Source organism: Equus caballus, chromosome 14, assembly GCF_041296265.1.
Source record: "Equus caballus isolate H_3958 breed thoroughbred chromosome 14, TB-T2T, whole genome shotgun sequence".
In the NCBI taxonomy this organism is placed as follows: Eukaryota; Metazoa; Chordata; class Mammalia; order Perissodactyla; family Equidae; genus Equus; species Equus caballus.
In genome coordinates, this window is record NC_091697.1 from 21,540,013 (window position 1) to 21,563,990 (window position 23,978).

A 23,978-nucleotide genomic window follows, 5' to 3' on the forward strand; every position below is an offset into this window, starting at 1 on the left:
TCCCTTCCTTCACCCCCAAGGGCATCAGTAGTTTGTTCAGGTCAATAGTTTGGGGACTTTCTAAGCTTGGGGAGTGGGGAGAAGAATAGTTTGGTGCACTTTAATCTTGTAGGAATGGGGGAACAAGTTGAATGGCCCCCATCTTCTTTAGCTGGGGAGAGGTTATGGATGGTTGCCATCTACGATAAGTAATGTTCATCCATGGATATATGAACAAATTTGGAAAAAAATTCAAATATCTACTTTTGTTGCAGAATTTATGATAGAGTGATTAATATAACTAGCTGACGTTCAAGCATAAAAATAGTGATATAACTTTAGGAATACAACAATGTTCTCATTGTATATATCTTTCTCATCAGCCATCCTGCCTGAAACTCAGGAAACACAGGGTCCCTGGCTATGTGATATGAGTAGACTTGAAAAGTACCTTGTTCTTATTTGGCAACCCAGATGGATGAATATTGGCCCTGAAGTTGCTTTTCTTAAAACTGTAAGTAGTGTTGGTTTTATTTTCTTGGCTATCCTGGATCTGTTTTGAAATATGCTGTTTAGCCAAGATTTCCAAAATGATGGATGGTGTCTTTTTCAGAAATTAGTATGTGTGTGTATTTTACTTTTCTTTTTTTCTGGGTGACTTGTCTTACATTTTTTTCAGATTTATAGAGATATAATTGACATATAACATTGTGTAAGGTTTTTGTTTTTTTTGTTTTTCTGGTGAGGAAGATTGGCCCTGAGCTAACATCTGTTGCCAATCTTCCTCTTTTTGCTTGAAGAAGAGTCTCGCTGAAATACATCTCTGCCAATCGTCCTCTGTTTTGTGTGTGGGATGCTGCCACAGCATGGCTTTATGAGTGGTATGGAGGTCCATGCCCGGGATCCGGGCCCATGTACCCCGGGCCACCAAAGTGGAGCATGCGAACTTAACCACTATGCCACCAGGCCGGCCCCATAACATTGTGTAAGTTCAAGGTATACACTGTGATGCTTTGATACACATACATATTGCAAAATGTTTATCACAATAAGGTTAGTTAACATATCTTTTACCTCACCTAGTTACCGTTTTGTTGTTGTTGTGGTGAGAACAGAAAAGCTCTACTCTCACAGCAACTTTCAAGTTTACAATACAGTGTCATTAACTATATCATCATGCTGTATATTAGATCCCTGGAACTTATTCATCTTATAACTGAAAGTTTGTACTGTTTGACCAACATCATGCCATTTCCCCCACACCCTAGACCCTGGTAACCACTATTGTAGTTTCTGTTTCTGAGAGTTTGATGTTTTTAGATTCCACATATAAGTGAGATTATAGAGTATTTGTCTTTCTCTGTCTGAATTATTTCACTTAGCATGATGCCCTCAAGGTCTATCCATGTTGTCGCAAATGGTAGGATTTTCTTCTTTTCTTTGGCTGAGTAATATTTGTGTGTGTATTTTTCGAGGTGACACTTCTTCATACAGTTATTCCCCTCAAATCATACATTAATCCCATGTAAACTGAAAGGCTAATGCAGTCATTTATTCATCCAGTGAACACTGTATTTGCTGAGTGCCTACTAGGTGTCAGGCACCTTGTTAGGGGCTGAGGATGAAACAGAGAGCAAGACAGCCGGGGCCTCTGTTCTCACAGATCTTAGCAGTGAAGAAGGTCATTGGGATTCTGATTGGGATTGCATTGAATCTGTAGATTGCTTTAGGTAATATGGACATTTTAATTATATTTATTCTTCCAATCCATATGCATGGACTATCTTTCCATTTCTTTATGTCATCATCAATTTCTTTCAATAATATGTTATAGTTTTCATTGTATAGATCTTTCACCTCCTTGGTTAAATTTATTCCTAGATATTTTATTCTTTTTGTTGTGATTGCAAATGGGATTGTATTCTTGAGTTCTCTTTCTGTTAGTTCATCATTAGAGTATAGAAATGCAACTGATTTTTGTAAGTTGACTTTGTATCCTGCAACTTTGCTGTTGTTAATTATTTCAAATAGTTTTCTGATGGATTCTTTAGGGTTTTCTATATACAGAATCATGTCATCTGCAAACAGCGAGAGTTTCACTTCTTTCTTTCCAATTTGGATTCCTTTTATTTTCTTTTTCTTTCCTAATTGCTCTGGCCCAAACCTCCAGTACAATGTTGAATAGGAGTGTTGAGAGTGGGCACCCTTGTCTTGTTCCTGTTCTTCAGTGAGATGGCTTTCAGTTTATCTCCATTGAGTATGATGTTGGCTGTGAGTTTGTCATATATGGCCTTTATTATGTTGAGGTATTTTCCTTCTATACCCATTTTATTGAGAGTTTTTATCATAAATCGATGTTGGATCTTGTCGAGTGCTTTCTCTGCATCTATTGAGATGATCATGTAGTTTTTTTTCCTCATTTTGTTAATGTGGTTTATCACATTGATTGATTTATGCATGTTGAACCATCCCTGCATCCCTGGTATAAATCCCACTTGATCATGGTGCATGATTGTTTTATTGCATTGCTGTATTTGGTTTGCCAATGTTTTGTTGAGGATTTTTGCATCTATTTCATCAGCAATATTGGCCTGTAATTTTCCTTCTTTGTGTTGTCTTTGTTTGGCTTTGTTATCAGGGCGATGTTTGCCTCATAGAATGTGTTAGGAAGTGTTCTGCCTTCCTCAATTTTTTGGAATAGTTTGAGAAGGATAGGTATTAAATCTTCTTTGAGTGTTTGGTAGAATTCTCCAGAGGAGCCATCTGGTCCTGGACTTTTATTTTTTTGGGAAGTTTTTTTTTTTTTTTAAAGATTGGCACCTGGGCTAACAACTGTTGCCAATCTTCCCTTTTTTTTTTAAGGATTGGCACCTAGGCTAACAACTGTTGCCAATCTTTTTTTTTTTTCTGCTTTATCTCCCCAACCCGCCCCCCCCCCCCGCCCCCCGGGCCCCCCCCCCCCCCGTACACAGTTGTATATCTTAGTTGCAGGTCCTTCTAGTTGTGGGATGTGTGATGCCGCCTCAACGTGGCCTGATGAGCAATGTCATGTCCGTGCCCAGGATCCGATCCCTGGGCTGCCGCAGCAGAGCATGCAAACTTAACCATTCGGCCACAGAGCCGGCCCTGGGAGGTTTTTGATTACTGTTTCAATCTCTTTACTTGTGATTGGTCTATTCAGATTCTCTATTTATTCTTGGTTCAATTTTGGGAGGCTGTATGAGTCTAAGAATTTATCTATTTCTTCTGGGTTGTCCAATTTGTTGGCATATAGTTTTTCATAGTATTCTCTTATGATCCTTTGTATTGCTGTGGCATTCATTGTTATTTCTCCTCTCTCATTTCTAATTTTATTCATTTGAGTCTTCTCTCTTTTTTTCTTAGTGAGTCTGGCTAAAGGTTTGTCTGATTTGTTGGCATATAGTTTTTCATAATATTCTCTGATAACCCTTTGTATCTCTGTGGTATCCATCATAATTTCTCCTGTTTTATTTCTGATTTTATTTGAGCTGTCAACGAAAATAATCCATAACCAATCTATAAATGAAAATTTGGGTGAGTTTATTCTGAGCTGAAATCTGAGGACCATGGCCCGGGGCCTTTCTTCCCGAAGGAAGAAAGGGCACCAAGGAAGTGAGGTATACAGAGTGGTTATATACCCCCATATAGGACATTTCACATATGATTGAAATGTCCCTACCACAATAGTCACAAGATTGCCCTGTCGGCACAGCGCTTGATGGACACAGCAGGTAGTGGGTCTGCTCTCTTGGAGGGCATAGCAGGAGGCGTCTATTGTCTTGACCTGGGTGGTCACAGGTGAGCACAGCAATCAGTTTCTAGCCTAAAGAAAGATGCTTAATCCTTAAAGAAATGCCAACATTGGGAGGGGAGGGAAGTTGCACCTTTATCTCAAGGGCCTTTGTTCTTGCCATAGGGAATATCTAAAGCAGATATACAATGCATGCTCAACAGCCACGGTCAGGCCCTTTTGGAAAGACAAGGTCAGGCCGAATTAGGTTTATACCAAATGCCTTCCTCGTATTCTCCAATATATGCTATTGCTTACCATTTTTATTTGTCAGAGCCTTCTCTCGTTTTTTTCTTCTTGAGTCTGGCTAAGGGTTTGTCCATTTTGTTTATCTTCTCAAAGAACCAGCTCTTTGTTTCATTGATCCTTTCTACTGTTTTTTTGTTGTTTCAATTTCATTTATTTCTGCTCTAAATTTTATTGTTTCCCTCCTTCTTTTGACTTTGGGCTTTGTTCTTCTTTTTCTAATTCTCTTAGGTGTATTTTAAGATTTAATTTTGAGATTTTTCTTGTTTGTTAAGGCGGACCTGTATTGCTATGAATTTCCCTCTTATAACTGCTTTTGCTACATCCCATATGAATTGGTATAGTGTATTTTCATTCTCATTTGTCTCAGGATGTTTTTTGATTTCTCCTTTAATTTATTCAATGATCCATTGGTTGTTCAGTTGCATGGCATTTAGTTTCCACGTTTGTCACTTTGCCAGCTTTTTGTTATAATTGATTTCCAGTTTCATAGCATTGTGGTTGGAAAAGGTACTTGATATGGTTTCAATCTTCTTAAATTTATTGAGGCTTGCCTTGTTTCCCAACATGTGGTCTATCCTTGAGAATGTTCCATGTGCACTTGAGAAGAATGTCTATTCTGCTGTTTTTGGATAGAGTGCTCTATATATGTCTATTAAGTCCATCTGGTCTAGTTTTTTGTTTAAATCCACTATTTCCTTCTGATTTTCTGTCTGGATGATCTACCCACTGATTTAAGTTGAGTGTTAAGGTCCCTTACTGTTATTGTGTTGTTGTTTATATCTCCTTTTAGGTTTGTTAGTAGTTGCTTTATATACTTTGATGCTCCTCTGTTAGGTGCATATATATATATATATATATATATTTTTTTTAAGATTTTATTTTTTCCTTTTTCTCCTCAAAGCCCCCCGTACATAGTTGTATATTCTTCGTTGTGGGTCCTTCTAGTTGTGGCATGTGGGACGCTGCCTCAGCGTGGTCTGATGAGCAGTGCCATGTCCGCGCCCAGGATTCGAACCAACGAAACACTGGGCCGCCTGCAGCAGAGAGCGCGAACTTAACCACTCGGCCACGGGGCCAGCCCAGGTGCATATATATTTTTAAGTGTTATGTCTTCTTGGTGGAGTGTCCCTTTTATCATTATATACTGCCCCTCTTTGTCTCTCTTTACTTGTTTTGTCTTGAAGTCTACTTTGACTGTTAGAGGTATGGCAACAACTGCTTTCTTTTGTTTGCCATTAGCTTGGAGGAACCTCTTCCATCCCTTCACTCTGAGCTTGTGTTTGTCTTTAGAGCTAAGATGTGTTTCCTGGAGGCAGCATAATGTTGGGTCTTGTTTTTTAATCCATCTCACTTCTCTGTGTCTTTTTTTTTTTAAAGATTGGCACCTAGGCTAACAACTGTTGCCAATCGGTTTTTTTTTCTGCTTTATTTCCCAACCCCCCCCCCCCCCCGGTACATAGTTGTATATCTTAGTTGCAGGTCCTTCTAGTTATGGGATATGGGACGCCGCCTCAATGTGGCCTGACAAGCGGTGCCATGCCCGCGCCCAGGATCCGAACCCTGGGCTGCTGCAGTGGAGTGCACAAACTTAACCACTCTGCCATGGAGCTGTCCCCCTCTGTGTCTTTTGATCAGAGATTCAATCCATTTATATTTAGAGTGATTACTGATATGTGACGCTTAACACTGCCATTTTATCTCTCATTTTCTGATTCTTCTGCATTTCCCTTGTTTCTCATCCCGTGTATTTTGGACTACCAATTCAGTTTGGTAGTTCTCTATGATGTTTTTCTTAGTTTTCTCTTTATTTATCATTTGTGTCTCTGTTCTGATTATTTTTCTAGTGGTTACCATGAGGTTTGTATAAAAAATCTTGTAGATGATATAGTCCATTTTCTGATAGCCTCTTATTTCCTTAGACTAAGCTGATTCCATCCCTTTCCTCTTCCCCTTCTAAGTTATTACTGTCATGACTTATTCCGTCTTGTATTGTGAGTTTGTGGTTAAAATGATGAGATTATATTTATTTTTGATGTTTTCCTTCCTTTTATCTTTAATGTTATAATTAAGTGTTTGATAATCTGTTCTGATAGAGAGCTGCCATTTTCTGGTTTTGTCTACATATTAATCTCCTAGCCCAAGGCTTAGTAAACCCTTTCTTTTCATGTATGAGAGCCTTCTTGAGCATTTCTTGTGTGTGTGGGCTCTTGTGGCAATGGACTCCCTCAGCTTTTGTTTATCTTGGGAAGATTTTTTTCTCCATCATATTTTCACTGGATAGAGTATTCTTGGCTGCAACTTTTTGTCTTTCAGAATTTTTAGTATAGCATTCTACTCTCTCCTAGCCCATAAGGTTTCTGCCGAGAAATCTGAACTCCTGATAGGAGTTCTTTTGTAAGTTATTTTCTTCTCCCTTGCGGCCCTTAGTATTTTTCTTTGTCATTAACTTGCCAGCTTTACTACTATATGCCTTCAAGAAAGTCTTTCTTCAATTATTTAATTAGGAGTTAAATTAGCTTCTTTTACTTGTATTTCCAGCTCCTTCCCCAGGTTTGGGAAGTTCTCGCCTATTATTTCTTTGAACAAGATTTCTGCTCCATTCTCCTTCTTTTCTCCCTCTGGAACATCTATAATAATTATATTGCATTTCCTAATTGAGTTGGATATTCCTCAGAGAATTTCTTCATTTCTTTTTAGTCTTAGTTCTTTCTTCTCCTCCATCTGAAGCATTTCTATATTTCTGTCCTATAGACTGCCGATTCTCTCCTCCATAATATCAGCTCTGTTGTTGAAGGAATCTGGATTTTTCTTTATCTCATCCATTGTTTTTTTCATCTCCAAAATTTCTGATTGTTTTTTCTTTATAGTTTCAATCTCTTTTGTGAAGAAGTTCATGATTTCATTGAACTGTCTATCTGTATTTCTTGTAACTCATTTTCTTTTTCTTATGATAGATATTTTGAATTCTCTGTCATTTAGATGATAAATTTCTGTGCCTTCAGGATTGATTTCTAGGTACTTGTCGTTTTCCTTCTGGTCTGGAGTATTAAAAGTATTTTCATATTGTTTTATGGTGTGTATTTGTGCCTCCACATAATGATAGTATTTGGTCTCAGCTTCTACCTGCCACTGCTGGTTGGGGGTCAAGAGCTATGTATTCTGAGCCCACCACGACCTCAGCTCACTTGCTTACAGCCACTGCTTTTCTCTCATATGCATGAGTGCTCTGGCCAACCAGGTGAGCTGGAGTGCTGGGCGGGGGTGGGGGGGTGGTGGTGCTGCCTTTACCTACACAGTCCTGGGGGTGTTTCCACTCTGCCCTCACTATCTGCTCTCCTGAAATGCTGGCTTGATGAAGACACCCTGGCAATAGCTTAGCCACCTCTGTGTGGGGCTTTCCCAGGGGCTGTGAGGGAACTTGGAGAGCAAAGGCGTTTCTGCAGAGGGCCATCCCTCCCCCCTCTCCTCTCAGAGTCATGCAGTCCTGTGCCATGGGTCTCTGCCATTGGGGTAGGGAGAGGAGATCCCCTTACCTCCTTCCAATTCCTCTGGGGGGTCCAACACCTCCACCGTGAGACATATGGCTGCGTGGGTCTCTCAGACATCTTTTGTGTTGTGTGAATGTCCTTTGTTGGTATGTGAATGTGCTTTTTGTTGTCTCTTAGTGGGGAGAGTCCAAGGGAAGAGCTCACCCCACAATGATGCTGATGTCATTCCCCTTTACTTTCTTTTTAAAAAATAATTTTTAATAAAAAACTTATACAGAAAAAATAATATGTGGAGATGCAAAACCACATGAGATGCCATTTCACACTCATTAGGATGGCTGTTAAAAAATGGACAACAAGGTTTGGCAAGGATGTGAAGAAATTGGAACTCTTGTGCATTGCTGGTGGGGATGTAAAATGGTGCAGGTGCTGTGGAGAACAGTTTGGCAGTTCCTCAAAAAGTTAAGCACAGAATTACCATATGATCCAATGATTCTACTCCTAAGTATTTGCTCAAAAGCACTGAAAGCAGGGACTCTCACAGATGCTTATCCACCAATCTTCATAGCAGCATTATTCATAATAGTCAAAAGGTGGAAATAATCCAGGTGTCCATCAGTAGATGAATGGATAAACAAAATGTGGTATATCCACACAATGGAATTCTATTCAGTCATAAAAAGGATGGAAATTATGTCATAAAGTACAACATGGATGAAATGAAGACATTATGCTCAATGAAATAAACCAGTCACAAAAGGACAAATATTGCATGACTGTACTTATATGAAGTACCTAGAATACGTAAATTCATAGAGACAGAAAATAGAATAGAGGTTATCAGGGGTTGGGGGAAGGGAGAATGGAGGATTATTCAATGGGTACAGAGTTTTTGTTTGGGATGGTAAAAAAGTTCTGGAAATGGATAGTGATGGTTGCACAATATTGCGATTGTACTAATGCCACTGAATCATACACTTAAAAGTGGTTGTGGTGGTAAATTTCGTGTGTATTTTACCACAACAAAAATGTGAATATTTTCCTTTTATTAAAAAATTAAAAATTATAGGTAAGGTTAAAGGCCCCTTGACCACCTCCTCCATCTTGATCCCAATTCCCCCTCTTCAGTGCTTCCACGTTTACTCCTCTAGAGCTTTTCTGTGTATTTACCTATATTCATATGTGCTTATTAATAGGACATATTTTTAGCTTTATCCAAAGAGCATGTCTGCTTTAATATGGAGATTTGAAACTGTCATTTGCAGTAAAAATGTTCTAAGCAATTGGGCTTCTTGCCTTATTAATGGGATTTTTTTTGGTGGATATACATTTTAAAAGGTTGTTTTTTTCTTTTTTTCATTATGTGGCAGGGTCAGTGCCTGCAGACCTGCTTTTGTTTATGCTAAAGCAAGCCAGCTCAGGTTTCTCCTCTGCCCTAGGGAACACTCTCTCCCTCCTGCTGGATTCCAGGTACAATCTACCAGTTTCAGGTCGCTCCTAGCTCTTCACTGGACTGCTTCAGTAGGCAGCCTTTCAGTGTGTGTAACTTTACTTAAATAAGTTTCTTATCCTTTCTCCATTTCCATCCCAGCTTCTAGTTTGCTGAGATATCAAGTAGCTTTCAAAGTATTTATAAAAATTTTGTATTATCCTCTGTGTTCAAAGATGATACATCCTCATTTTGAGGAAATTTGAACAATTTAGAATGGTTGCAAAGCAGAACGTGTAACCACGTCACTCTTCAATAACAACTTTCCAGACATCTCTGAGTGGTCGATACCCACAGGTGCAGACATACAATTTCACACACATAGAATCATACTAGGCACGTTGTATTGCAATTGGCTTTCTTAAGTTAAAAAAATATGTCCTTACAGTTTTCTGTGTCAGGTTATATAGATCTACATTATTCATTATGTTGGCTCATAATAGTATTTTAAAAATAGTCTGACATTTGCTCTTCTTATTTTATAGAAAAGCAGAAAGAGGCAAACAAAAAGTGTATCATATTCTCCAATCCCTGATTGAACAATTTATAAAATTAAAAGAAACACATCTATGAGATTAGAAAAGTCATGCTACAAAAGGTTACACAATAAAAAGTGAAAGTTGAGAGCTACCCTCCCTTTCCTAGTTCATCTTCCCAAGGCTAAATACCTTTATTAGTTTCTTGTGAATCCTTCAAAATATACAAAATTACTTACATTTACTTATTTCTATATTTATATCTCTTTTTTAAATTGAGTTAATTCTTTTTTGAAATTTGTTTATTTTCATTTGTTTTTAACACATAAAAGATCACACTGTACATAGTTACTTTGCTTTTTTCATTTAATATATTTTGGGGATCATTCCCTGACTGCAAGGGAAATATATCTTTCTCTTTTCATCAGCTGCATAAAAAAGTCACTTGTTAGGGTGTGCCACAATTTATTTAACCATTTCCCTATCGTGGATATTTTGGTTGTTGCTAGGGTTTTGCTTGTTTGTTTAATGTGTGGTTTTGATTTTACTATTACCAGTAATGTTACAGAACATCTTTTTACTTAACAAGTCTTGGCGGCATATCCACAGAGAAAACCTAAAGCATTTGGGATGGGTTAAAGGGTGTATGTATTTTACATGTTGATGGAAATTACTAATTATCTTCCAGAAAGGTTGCACCAAATAACATTCCAACAAAAGTGTCTGAGAGTGCTTATTTCCTAAAATTCCACAATCATTGGTTATCAGATCTTTTAGTTGTTGTCAATCAAATAAATTAAGATTAGTATCTTGTTCTGATTTCCATTTACTTCATTATGAATGAAGTTGAGATATTTTAAAAATGTTCCTTGGCCGTTTGTAGTTGTTTTCTTGAAACTGTCTGTTCATACACATTCATTATTTTTTTCTCCTAGGCTTTTCATCTTATTCAGTAGCTCTCACTAGTTGTATGAATAGCTAAGATTTATTGTGCAAAGTATTACATTGCTTGGATAATTTATTTAACTAGTTATCTAATAATGAACACTTAGGATGTTTACAATATCATACTGCAGTTTTAAGTGTTCTTGTACTTACATCTTCGTACTCTGAACCAAATATCTCTTTAAGTTAGATTTCTAGATGTGGAATTGCTGATTTAAAGCCAAATTCTTTGTCAAAATTTTTCAAAATGCCATTGTTGGATGGGGGAATGGTCCAAGTGGGGGAATGAGAGAAATAAAGAAAGAGGAACTAAATAGTTGCTTCTAATTGTAAGGCGAATCAGTTCTAAATTAGAGTTGAACTATCAGGCTAATTGATGATCTTATAATCCCAGCTGCTTTCGTCAATAAACTTCTTAAAATTCTAAATCCCCTTCTCTATTTGGGTGCGCAGACCTCCTGGGAGTCTGAAAATTCTATGGGAAACAAAAGGAAAAAGTTAACTTTGTAATTTTCAGGTAAATAATAGTGTTAAAAATAATTATGAACATGATCTGAATCATTTTATGGCCATGCAATTTTAATGTTGGCTTTACATTTCTGTTTACAATTGTCTGAGTTAGTACATACTGTTTGAAGGAATATTTGGCCTTATGCTAGTTCATGAATTTAAATTGAATGGAGGGAAGTAGTGGGAGAATTGAGTCAGTTTATCTAAAGGACTGTTGGACTCCTGGGGAAGCAGAGTTCAAAAGAACCTGTGCACAAAGCAAACCATTAAATTACAAGAAGATGGGAAATGATTTGGGAGAGGATGAATTGCATAAATCCTGTCTTTGTACCTAACAACTTGTTCATTAGCAGTAAGTTTAGTAGAAAAATTAGAATGAAGAAGTTTTACATTTCTGATTCGAGTAATAATTGGATTAGGAAACCAATTCAGGCCAAATTGCATTAATAATCACAATGCCAACCTTAGTTTTACAGGAGTTATCTGGTGACACTGCATTAAACTAGGCATTCCAGGATTTCTTGGGTGGTTTTGACCAAATAAGAGGTCTGCCTTGAGTTAGCAAGGAAATGAAGTTATTAACACCATTTTTTACAACATAATCATCTGAACAGACATTTTCTGCATTAGCATTTTTGACAACATCAAATAGACAAAAATTGCTCTCATTTATCATTCTGTTATGCATTTAATTATTATGAAGACATGTATATGCACACACACACACACACACATATATATTGTTAATCTATTTTTCTTTTTTTCCAGTTACTTTCTTGTGAAAAAAATCCAAGATAAAAATCTACCACTTACGTTTTCCTTTGTCTTTGTTACATGCATATTCAGTTTTACATATTTGCAACAATGTCATGGCTACAGTTTTGATCTCTACATTTCTACATTTCATTTAACATATACATAAATATTTTTCCGTTTTTTTTTTTTTTTTTTTTTTGCTGAGGATGTTTCACCCTGAGCTAACATCTATTGCCAATCTTTCTCTTTTTTGGCTGAGAAAGATTCCCCCTGAGCTAACATCTGTTGCCAGTCTTTCTCTTTTTGTATGTGACCCACCATGACATCATAGCCACAGATAAGTGGTATAGGTCCACCCCTGGAACTGAACCTGGGCTGCCAAAGCAGAGTGCATAGAACTTAACCACTAGGCCACTGGGGCTGGCCCTATTATTCCATTTTGCTAATCTGTTTTTATTCCTATTTTCTTTTGCTTTATGTACTCTCTCTTGACCACCATTTTGTAACCAGTGTTGTAAATGTATGTAAGCCCACACGTTCTTCTCCATGAAAGTGTAAATATCTACATAGATATACAGACACGCATGCATATATATAAATAAAGATATGAAATATATGTAAAAGATTATGAGTTTGTCATTTGCTTTTACAAAAGTGAGATTATAGGGGCTGGCCCTTTGGCCGAGTGGTTAAATTCACACACTCCACTGTGGCGGCCCAGGGTTTCGCTGGTTTGGATCCTGGGCACAGACCTGGTACCACTCGTCTGGCCACGTTGAGGCGGCATCCCCCATGCCACAACTAGAAGGACCTGCAACTAAGATATACAACTATGTACCAGGGGGATTTGGGAGATAAAGCAGAAAGAAAAAAAAAAGATTGGCAACAGTTGTTAGTTCAGGTGCCAATCTTTAAAAAGAAAAGTGAGATTATAAACTATACATATTTCTCAGTTATAGCCTTTCTTGCTTAAATCATCAGGGCAACCCACCAGATTAGTAGCTACAGCTCCAGCTTGATTTTTCAATAGCAAGATAGTTACCCGTACTATAGATGTCCACATTTATTCATATTATGAAATGCATACATCCTATAGATGTGCACATTATTCCTCAATGGAGAGTTTCTCCACTGATGAACATTCAAGCTGTTTTCAAGTTTTTTGTCATTGCAAACAATGCCACAATACATATTTTTACAGACTGATCTGTAGATTATTAGGACTAGCATCACTAGATCAAAGGATATGTATGTTTTTTGTTTTTAACATATGAGGCCATATTATTTACTTTAAAAAGCTGTGTGTGGATCTTATTTGGATTTTGATTCAAACAAAGTGTAAAAATAAGTATGACATTCATAAGACAATTGGAGATTTGAATACTGACTAGATAGTTCATTAAGGAATTTTTGTTATTTTTTGAGATGTGATAATGGTAGAGACACATACTGAAATATTTATGGGTGAAATAACTTCCTTTAGAAAAATACTGGAGGAAGAGAAGTGGATGGAAGGATGGATGAAATAAGAGTGGCCATGAACTGATAGTTGAAGATGGTATGATGAGAGTCCATTATACCATTGTCTTCTTTTTTTATGTTTGAAATTCTCCATAATAATAATTTTAAAAAGCTTTAACAATTTGCACTATATCTATAACACTTGATAAAACCTATCTCCTTAGCACTGGGTGTTATTGCTTATTTACTTTTGTCAATCTGTGTGAAAAACAGGTATTTGTTGCTATAATTTGCATTTATCTTGCATAACATCCTCTACTTCTGACTGACCTGAGTGACAGCTCCTTTACCAATGACAACTTTAGTTTTGCTTTAATCCTCCTACTTCCTACATAAAAGTTAAGATATCCAGCCACTAAATTGTCCCAATTTCTTGACAACCTTCAATTCATAACTGGTCCCCATGTCTTTAATTTCTCTTGGAACAATCCAGCACAAGTCCAAATCGTGTGCAAAGCCCCTTCCAATCCTCTTGCTGAGGCTTCTCCAGTTCCTCTGGTGAACTTTCTCCCTTGCTGCAGCAAGGTAAATAAACCTAACTTCTTTACTATGGATATGTTCCTGGAGACCTTTAGTCAGTGGGCTTTAAAACAATCTTTTCAAAGTTTGTTGTCCATTTGGATTTATTCTTCTTTGGGACATTTTCTCAGTCAATGGATAGTTCTGAAAATTTCCCTTTCGTTTGAAAGTCAGTCCCATTGTTTACCTTCCCAATTCTTCTCTAGAAGCCTTAAGTCCTACTTCTTAGTCAGAAGAGGTAAAAGATAGGAATTCTTGTTCAGGTTGGATCACTCCGGCAAGAATTAGCAAGAATTTTCAGGATCTCATTAATTCACCAGTAAGACTATTGGGAGGAGAGATTGAAGGTAGGACCTTTCCATTTGCTCCAGACAATTCTGACTGTTTTCTTGGCCACCAGTCTAGTTTGGCTGATGTTGGTGATGTTGGTGATGTGTGTGTGTGTATGTGTGTGTGTGTGTGTAAGTGTGTGGGTGTAACATTTATTGCTCATTTCATTAGATATTAAGGGAGAAAAATTCATCATCTTAACTCAGAAGTCTGATACTTATATTAGATTTTGCTGTATTTATTTGAAAGCTCTGATGAGAGATATATAAGAATTCAATACTTCTTTGTTAATTGTTCTTTTATTGATATGAAATATGACTATTTGTCTCTTTTAGTGCTTTTCATCTTGAGTTCTACTGTTTGTTACATTGATATTGTAACATACATAATATAATCTTTTGTTTGGTGTGCTGGGAAAATATTTTGATATTTAAACCCATGTATTTTTATCTAGTATGTAACTCTTTCTCTATTCAGATGACTAGACTCTAAATCATCCTTTGCCTTAAGGGAGATTGTCACAACAGAACCAGAATACAAAAGAGGCAAATTCCTGGCTTGTGACTTCAAAGCTGGGGCTCAGGTGTAAGACATTCTGAGCCAGTTTCTTCACTCTTACTCAGAGGAGAGAAGAACCCAGTCATGCTCTATTAGTTCTATTTCCTTTGGTGTTACTTCTCTCTTTTGCAAGGTGTGGTGTTTCTCATTTTTGATGTCAGAGTTTTCCTCAGATGTTTTGTCATTCTTGGGTTGGGTGTTCATTTTAGTTTTTGAAGTTCCCTATTAGCCCACATGTGAGTGCTGGATCTGTTTACCACATCTTGTTGCCAGTAATTTCAGGAAAGAGTTTGGACCTGCTGCTGGATGGGGTATGTTAGTATCTAGTCTTCTGGGACTGGGGACCACATTATTACCATGGGCACTGCAGTGCCCTGCCTGTCTCGCTCAGGTGCTCACACTCACACTCATTGCTCTTACTTAGAGGCAGAAGTTTCTACTGTCAGTTGCTTGATAAGAGCTAGTGTGGATTACCTTATTATTCCCTTATTGCCTTATTTTAACAGGAATGAGACCTGGCTGATCTCATTCCTATTCCCCCATATCTACTACCTCTGAGGTTGGAGACCCTTCAAGCTGCTTTAACCTTTTGTTTCAGTTTTCTCCTCTGGATATTTTAGGTTATGATTTCTTCTTTTAATTTAATACCATTTGCTCTCCCTTTTTCAGAGATTTTCTTATAATTCCAGTGGACTAATATGATTATCAACATCATATCAACCCTCAACACTTCTTGATAGTTCTCCTCTTTTCTAGTGAATTTGATTTCCTACTTTCTACAGTTATTTATTTCACATCTTTTCTACTCTCCTTAAACTTCTGACTATTCCAGCTCCCTTTATGCTGTCAGAAGACCGTTTACTGCACAAAGAAAACGGAAGAAAGATGGGAACTCCCTCATCTTTCCCAAACCAAACTACAGTGCACCCACAACCATATCCATCCTCCCCTCCTGCTGCATTAGAAGTGCTGTTTCTCATCACATCTAAGGCTAATCTCTACAACTATCCTCTGGGTCTGGTTCCCTCACATTGTCCTCAAACCTTACACTCTCAATTGTTCTTTCCCTTACTGATATATCCAACTGCTCCTTCCCAACTGGGTCCTCCCCATGCACTTAAACATGACAAAGTCTCTCTCCTCTTGGAAACAACTACAACTCAAATCTTTTCAGTCCACTTTCCCTTCTAGCTCCCATCCCATTTCTTTTCCCTCATTCACAAACTTCCTGAGGGAGTCATCTACACTAACAGGTTCCATTTCCTAGACTCACAGTGACTTCTCAACCCACTCCAATCTAGCTTCTACCCCTTAAGACTCCACAGAAATAGCGCTCGCTCAGATCACCTGACCTCTGTGGTGGTTTTAAAATATGGCCAAAAACGCTTTAATATTCCTCCTTCGAAAAGTAGAATCTAATTCTCCTACCTTCGTGTGGATTATACTTAGTGACTTGCTCCTGATGAATAGAATATGCCAGAAGTGATGATGTATGACTTCCAAGACTGGGTCAAATTGTGGTTTCAACTTCTCTTTCTTGGATTGTTTGCTCTGAGGAAGTCAGCTGTGAGTGGGCCATCTTGAAAGAGGATCCTCCAGCCTTTTCAACCCTTCAGATGACCACAGCCTTGGCTGACATCTTGACAGCAGCCTTATGCAAGACTGAGCCAAAACCACCCAGCTAAGCAGCTCCTGGATTCTTTACTTTAAGAAGCTGCATGAGTTAATATGCATTTGTTGCAAGTTGCTAAAATTTAAGGTATTGTTACTCAGCAATAGATAACTAATATAACCTCCATGTTGTTAAATCTAAAGAAAGTTTTGACTTCACAGCAGCATTTGACTTTGTTGACCTCTCCCTCTCTGAAATACTCTTCCGTTTGATTTCATGATGCCAAATTCTCCTACCTCTTCAACCCTTCCTTCTCAGAATCCTTTGCAAGCTCTTTCTCCTCTACAAGCAATTAAGTGTTGAACTCCTAAAAGTCCAATCCTAAACCCTCTTCTCTTTTTAATCTAGTCTCTTTCCTCGAGAGTTCTCTCTCAGCCTCTCAGTAAATATGCAGTTGACACCCACCTGTCTTCATCCAGGCCAGATCTCTTCCTAGAACTATTCACCTGTATATCAAATTGCTTGCTCAGCATTGTCCTTGATTATTCCTAAAGCACGTCAATCTCTGTACTCCAAGAACAAACTGTTTTTCCCCTCAAAACTTGGTTCTCTGTGTGTGTTTTCTGTTTCAGTGTACAGGACCACCACCGTCTATCCAGCTGCTTTTGGCCATCCATGAACCTCTCTCTCCCTAAGCACATTTATCAATTCCCAAGCCTATTGATTTTAACTCCTATGTATCTTGTAAATCTCTGCCATCCAGGCCACCATTCTTTCTCACCAGGACTACTGCAGTATCCTCTAAACCTATTTCCTTATATCTACCCTAGGCCTGTCTCCAGTCCGTTCTCTATGCTATTGCCTGAGGGATATTTTCAAATATTTTTAAAAACATAACACAAATCTGGTCATGTTTCTTTTCTGTTTAAAGTCTCTAATGGTCTCCTATCACTTTTTGATGAAGCCCTCAAATTCTTAATATGACCTGCCAGTCCCTGCATCCTCTTATCACAGCTGACATCTCTAACCTCATTGTGCCCCACTCCCCACTTGCTGCAATTAAGCCATACTGACCTCCTTTCAGTCCTTCTGGTGTTCCATGTTCCTTCTTGCTCAGGGCCTTCATAGGATCCTCTCTGAAATGCTTTTCTCAATGGGAGATCTCAGCACAAGCATCCCAGGGTCAGAGGAGACTCCCCACGCTTTCAGTCTGTGTCAGGTTCTTTTTTACACCCTCCTAGAGAATTGGAGCCCTTTTCTCCAGGGCACTGCCTAAGTTAATAATTGGGCTTAGAGGTGAGACCCTTTGATTAATATCCTTCCCCCCCCCCCACTCCATTAGATTGTAAGCACCATGAGAGCACTGAGAGTGCCTAACTTTGCACACTGTTGCAGCTCAGTGCCTGGCACAGGGCCTAGCACCAGGGGGCAATCAATGAACAGTGTGGACTGACTGTTTCTTGAAAATTTGGAAGGACTTGTACATAAAACTCTCTGATCTGTTGACTGTTATTTTTCAATTTTTTAAATAGTGGTAAAATATTCCTAACATAAAGTTTACCATCTTAACCAATTTTAACTGAACAGTTCAATGATATTAAATACATTCATCATGTTTTGCAACCATCACCACCATCTCCATAACTCTTTTCATCTTGTAAAACTGAAACTCTATGCCCTTTAAACAATAATGCTCCATTGCCCGCTCCCCACAGCCCCGGGCAACCACCCTTCTACTTTCTGTGTCTATGGTTTTGACTACTCTAAGTATCTCATGTAAGTGGAATTATACAGTTTTTGTCTTTTTGTGGCTGGCTTATTTCACTTAACATAATGTCCTCAAGTTTCATCCATGTTGTAACATGTGTCATAATTTCCTTCTTTTTAAAAGCTGAATAATATTCCATCATATATATATGCCTCATTTTGCTTATCCATCTATCCATCAATGGACACTTGGGCTGCTCTCATGTTTTAGCTATTGTGAATACGCTGCTGTGAACATGGGTGTACAAATATCTCTTTGCAACCCTGCTTTTAATTCTTTTGGGTATATATCCAGAAGTGGGATTGCTAGATCATATGGTAATTCTACTTTTAATATTTAGGGGAACTATCATGTTATTTTCCATAGTAGCTGTACCATTCAACAGTGCACAGTGGTTCCAGTTCCTCCACATACTTTCTGTTTTAAATGATGTCTTCTTAAGTACAAAAATTTTTAATGTTGATGTAGTTTAATTAATTATATTTTTCTTTGATGGGTTGTGCTTTTTGTGTTACATCTGAGGACTCTTTGTGTAACCCAAGATTACAAGGATTTTTTCCTATGTTTTCTTCTAAAAATTTTGTAATTTTAGCTCCTACATTTAGTTCTATGATTCATTTTGAATTATTTTTTAATGAATGATATGAAGTAAGGACCTAAATTCATCTTTTTGCATGTGAATATCCAGTTGTCCCAGCACCATTTGTTGAAAATAATATTCTTTCCCCATTGAATTATGCTGGCACCCTGTTGAAAATTAACTGACCATAAATGTAATATCAATCACAATCTCAAGTATGCATGAAGTGTAATTTTCTTTGTTTTTACTATATCTTTGATTTCTGACCCTGCATTCTCCTTCTGCATAATGGCACTGCCACTTCCAGTCGGACCCCAATCCTCTGAGTCAGCCTCTGCTGACCAACTTGGACACTGTCACTCCCCAAGATTCAGTGGCAGCCTTTACTGGAGTCTGCTTTAAACTTTGTTCATTCCTTTTAAAAGACTTTTAGGCGCCAGCCTGCTGGTGTAGTGGTTAAGTTTGCATGCTCTGCTTCAGTGGCCCGGGATTTGGAGGTTTGGATCCTGGGTGTGGACCCATGCACTGCTCATCAAGCCATGCTGTGGCAGCATCCCACATAAAACAGAGGAAGATTGGCACAGATGTTAGCTCAGCATCAATCTTCCTCAAGCAAAAAGAGGAAGATTGGCAACAGATGTTCACTCAGGGCCAATCTTCCCCACAAAAAAAAAGAAAGAAAGAAAGAAAAGAAGAGAATTTTAAACATCTATGTAACACCTTGCTCAATTTTTAGTTGACATTTAAACTCTTTCATCATGAGTTTAAATAGTTACAAAAGATGTACTAGAATACTACATGTATTGATATTTTAAAATAAAACTATTACCCTGTACTTTTAAATGTAATCAAAGAAGTCTAAATTCCGTAACAATTTAATTTCATTTAAAAAATACCTAATGTCGTAAGATGAGGAACAAGGTAAGGGTGTCTGCTTTCATCACTTATATTAAGCATCACACTCGAAGTCCTAACAAGTAATAAGGCAAGAAAAAGAAATAAAAGGCAAATATATTGGAAAGGAAGAAGTAAAACTTCTTTATTCATAGATTCATGGAAATAAATGAAGACCACACAAATAAGAGGAGACCAATTCAGAGTTTGCTATTGCAGAGCGTCAGCCACTAACACTTGCATTTGGCAGAGACTCAAAGTCAGGCAGGGAAGTGGGAAAGCTTCATAATGAAAAAAAGGGAAGGCTTCAAGCATGTACTGATTGGAGGTTATTGGCATGGGGGAGCTGGAGGTGGGTTAACTAGAAGTAGGCATCTTATGTGATGGTCTGAAGATGTTGTTCATCTTTTTCTGGTTGGTGTTGAGTTAGAAGCGGGATCAAAACATAGGGAAGCTGGCAGTCCTTGATCGAGTTCTGACCACTCTGGATTGATTGCTTCAGAGGCTTGGTTTGGCTTCCTAGACTGGTTGCTGCAGAGGTGTGGGTCAGATTTCATTGTCATATACGGTCTGGCTGAAGTCTATCTGTATATTCAGTCTCTCAGACAACGTGAACGTATGTAGAAAATCCAGAGGAATCTACAAAAAAGCTCTAGAAATAATAAGTGATTTTAGCAAGATATAAGGTTGATACAGAAAAATTAATTCTATAGGCCAATCCCTAGAGATAGATGTAGATTAATGGTTGCCTGGGGCTGGGGCTGAGGAATGACTACTAATGGCTATGGGGTTTCTTTTTGGGGTAAGAAAGATGTTATAGAATTAGATAGTGGTGATGATTGCACAACCTTGTGAATATACTAAAACCCACTGAACTATATACTATAAAAGGATGAATTTTACACTATGTGAATTATAGCTCCATAAAAAGCATTAATTGTATTTATATGTATACTAGCAGTAAGCAATTGAAATTGAAAATTTGAAAAAATATCATTTACAATAGCATCAATAGATATGAAATACTAAGGGATAAATTTAACAAAGTATGTACAAGACCTGTACACTGAAAACTGCAAAATACCTCAAGAGAAATTAAAGAAGACCTAAATAAATGAAGAAATATACCAATTTATGAATTTGAAGATTCAATATTGTTACGGTGTCAATTCTCTTCAATTGACTTATAGAGTCAATGCAATCCTAATGCCAGCAAGCTTTTTTGTAGAATGACACCCTGATTCTAATGTAATTCAGTAGCAAAAGCTATTTTGAAGAAGAAAAAGTTGGATGATAAAAGGCTCTGCATACACACTGCCTAGTTCTACCGCTTATTAGACAAACATCCGTGATCAAATTTCTTAGCCATCCTGGCCTTGGTTTCCTAATAAAAGGGAATAATAATAGTGTCTATGTACATAGGATTTCTGAGCGAATTAACTGAGGTAATAGATATAACACACTTAGAAAAGTACTTGGAACATAGCAAGCCTTCCAATGTGTTGTTACTGTTGTTGTTTCCTTGACTATTCTGGGGCATGTGGATGTACTGGGAGCCTCCAGAGACCCAAGCGGTCTCGCTGACTCCTTGCCCAGATGTAGCATGCTGTCCTCTTTCCTGCATGCCCCTGTCTAGTGCAGGAGATGTGTGTGGGGGTAATACTCTCAAAATGTCAGGCAGGAGATGTCTTATCCTTGGGTCCCTGAAATTTCAATCGGCATTTCATTGCCTTCTCTCTCTGCCATAAACCTAGATATAGGGAAGCTGGTGTGGAGTTTGAAGCCTTCACTGCTACTAATTTGTTTGACTTCTACCTCTCTCCCATCTGTGGGACTTTGTTGTTTTAGGACAGCAAGAAAAACCAGTTTTCCCTGTTTGCATGGCCTGAAAAATAATTTCTGTTTCTCACCTGCTAAACCATAAGAAGTGGTGCCTTTGTTCCTTGAGTAGGACAGTCATTAGCTTAAGATGCTAATTTGTTTTAACTGAATTAAAAATTTACACGCAGTGAAATGTGTAAATCTTAAGAGTATAGTTCAGTAAAATTTGAGAAATGTATGCACTTGTATAAACCAACACCATGATAAAGATATAGAAGATTTCCGTCACCCCACAAAATTCCCTCATGCCCTGTCATAATCAGTCTTCAACCCCCTTCCCCCAATAGGCAACCATTATTCTGATTTTTATTGCAACTGGCGGTTTTAGCTCCCAGAAAAAGATCCTTTATCAGATCTGAGGGAGCAATAACCCACCAACTAATGCTTCGAAATGAGCCACAACGAAAACTACCGCTACTGTTTCTCTGAGCCTTTCTTGTTTATTCTGTACCAGGCACAGCAAAAAGCACTTTACATGGTTATCTTGTTTAATCCTCATGAGAGCTCTGTGAGTTAAATCCTATTGCCATCCCCATTTTCCAAGGAGGAAACTAAGGCTTCGAGAGATTAAGTCACTTGCCAGATGTCTCACAGCTGTTAAGCCTCAGAGCAGAGATGAGAACTTTGAAGAAACTTCAAGGCCAGTCCTCTTTATGAGGGGGAAGTAGATCTAAAACTGTCACATAATTCAAAACTCATCCGTTTCCAGGTTAATAACCAATGTCACTTACATTTATTTTAATGCTTATTTCTAAAAATTTCTCAGCATGATCTCTATTCTTTAGCAGAGTGCACTCTTCCAAATTGTCAGTGTGGTACATCATGATGATTGGCCTTCCTCGTAAGGTTTGATCACTGCTCACATTTTGAGGGCATCTTGCATAGCTCTGGAATCAGAACCATCACCTAACAAAGTATTTAAAAGATGCTGTTTGAGATATTAAATTACAATAACAAGGGAATGTAAAGTGGACAAGTGAAAATTTAACTTGGTGAAATTTTCCAAAGCACATAAAAGCAATAGTTTTTCTTTTCACCAGCTGACGAATGCCCTATTTGGCAACTATGTAAACACAGTGTACAATTCACCTGGACTGCTAGTATTGAAATTATGAAATTTTTGACAGATTTTTCAAATTGGGGGTGGGGTAGGGATTGCATTGCTTCTGTTTTCTGCATATAGTGAGACTTTATTAATATTTTAACTACGACACTATTTCAAATGTGTGTCATTCTAACTCAAACGTAGAGTAACTGCCTCCTTTATGAAATGAGAATAGGGAGAAATTGATTGGAGAACAGTATGGAGAAACTGACCAACTTTGCATCTTCAGCCAAGTCTGTGAACATTGAACACATTTAGAATGATTCCTACAAGTGAATGGGTAGTGAAATCTATACATTTGCAGGGCTAAGAGATTTTTCTGGATGGGACAATCTCAAATTATATAAGGATAACTTGTAAGAATAGCTTACAAGATTATTGGAGGGCAATTTCATGGTGTTAGAGAAAAATAATCCAAACTCTACTTATAAGATGTTGAACTTCTAGGTATCTGTTATGAGAGTTTTTTGAATGAAATGAAAAAGATTTTTATCATATATTCACGTTTTCTGATACTATGCATCCGTGAAAAATATGAAGCAGATCTATATGTACTGACATGAAACAACTTCCAGGATTTATTATTATGTGAAAGAAGTAAGGTGCACAACAGTGTGTATAAAATGCTGCCATCTGTGTGTGTGCGCACATGCACTCCCACATATGTGCCTGTTTAGTAAAATAATTTCTCTGGAAGGTTGCCAAAAAACTGGTAGCAGTGTTGCCTCTGGGGAAACTGATGAACTGGGCAACAGGAAAGGAAAGGAGACTACTTTAATGGAACATATTTCCATTCTACTTTAATTTATTTTGCCTATTAAAAAACAAGCAACTTAGTGTGTCCTTTACTTCAATGACTGGTTTATAGATGATCTAAGTCAGGCCAATCAGAGTCAATGAGACATTTGTTGGAGCTGTTAAACAGCATGCTTTCATTTTTTTGCTAGAGTTGCTGAGAGGATAGAATAAAAGCCTGGACTTGGTGACAACCATCTTTTCACCAGAAATGGCAAAACTGCTTGATAATGAGACGAATGTGGAGGAAAGCAGAGAATAGAGATAAAGAGAGCAAGACTAATTCCTGAGGATATCATTGAACATGTGGATCCAGCCATGCCTGACTGATCCCATTCCTGGACTTTACAATTCTGTGAACTAATAAATGCCCTCTTGTAATAAACCAGTTGGAAATGGGTTTCTGTCACTTACAAGTGAAAAAGTGTTGACAAATACAGATGCAATGCTGCCCTGATATTGTATTTCCATGTGACCCTTATATAAGTTCAGAATATTGCTTAAGCCCTTCTGAATTTCCTATCTTTTTCATTAAAAAATAACTTTTTTTATTTTGAAAAACTTTTAAACTTATAATAATAGTGCAGGGCCTGGCTGGTGGCGTAGTGGTTGAGTTTGTGTGCTCTGCTTTGGCAGCACCAGGTTGTGGGTTCGGATCCTGGCCGTGGACCTGTACGCTCTCGTCAAGCCATGCTGTGGTGGTGTCCCACAT

The 23,978-nt window shown here is 37.9% G+C and overlaps 1 long non-coding RNA gene across 1 annotated transcript; it reads left to right on the forward strand.

The window, feature by feature from the left end:
• The first annotated feature begins 352 nt into the window (after positions 1–352).
• LOC138917440 (uncharacterized) lies at positions 353–23,651 on the forward strand. The gene is made up of 2 exons (XR_011425455.1): positions 353–493; positions 23,419–23,651. It is a non-coding gene; the product is annotated as an uncharacterized lncRNA (long non-coding RNA).
• Positions 23,652–23,978: the final 327 nt, after the last annotated feature.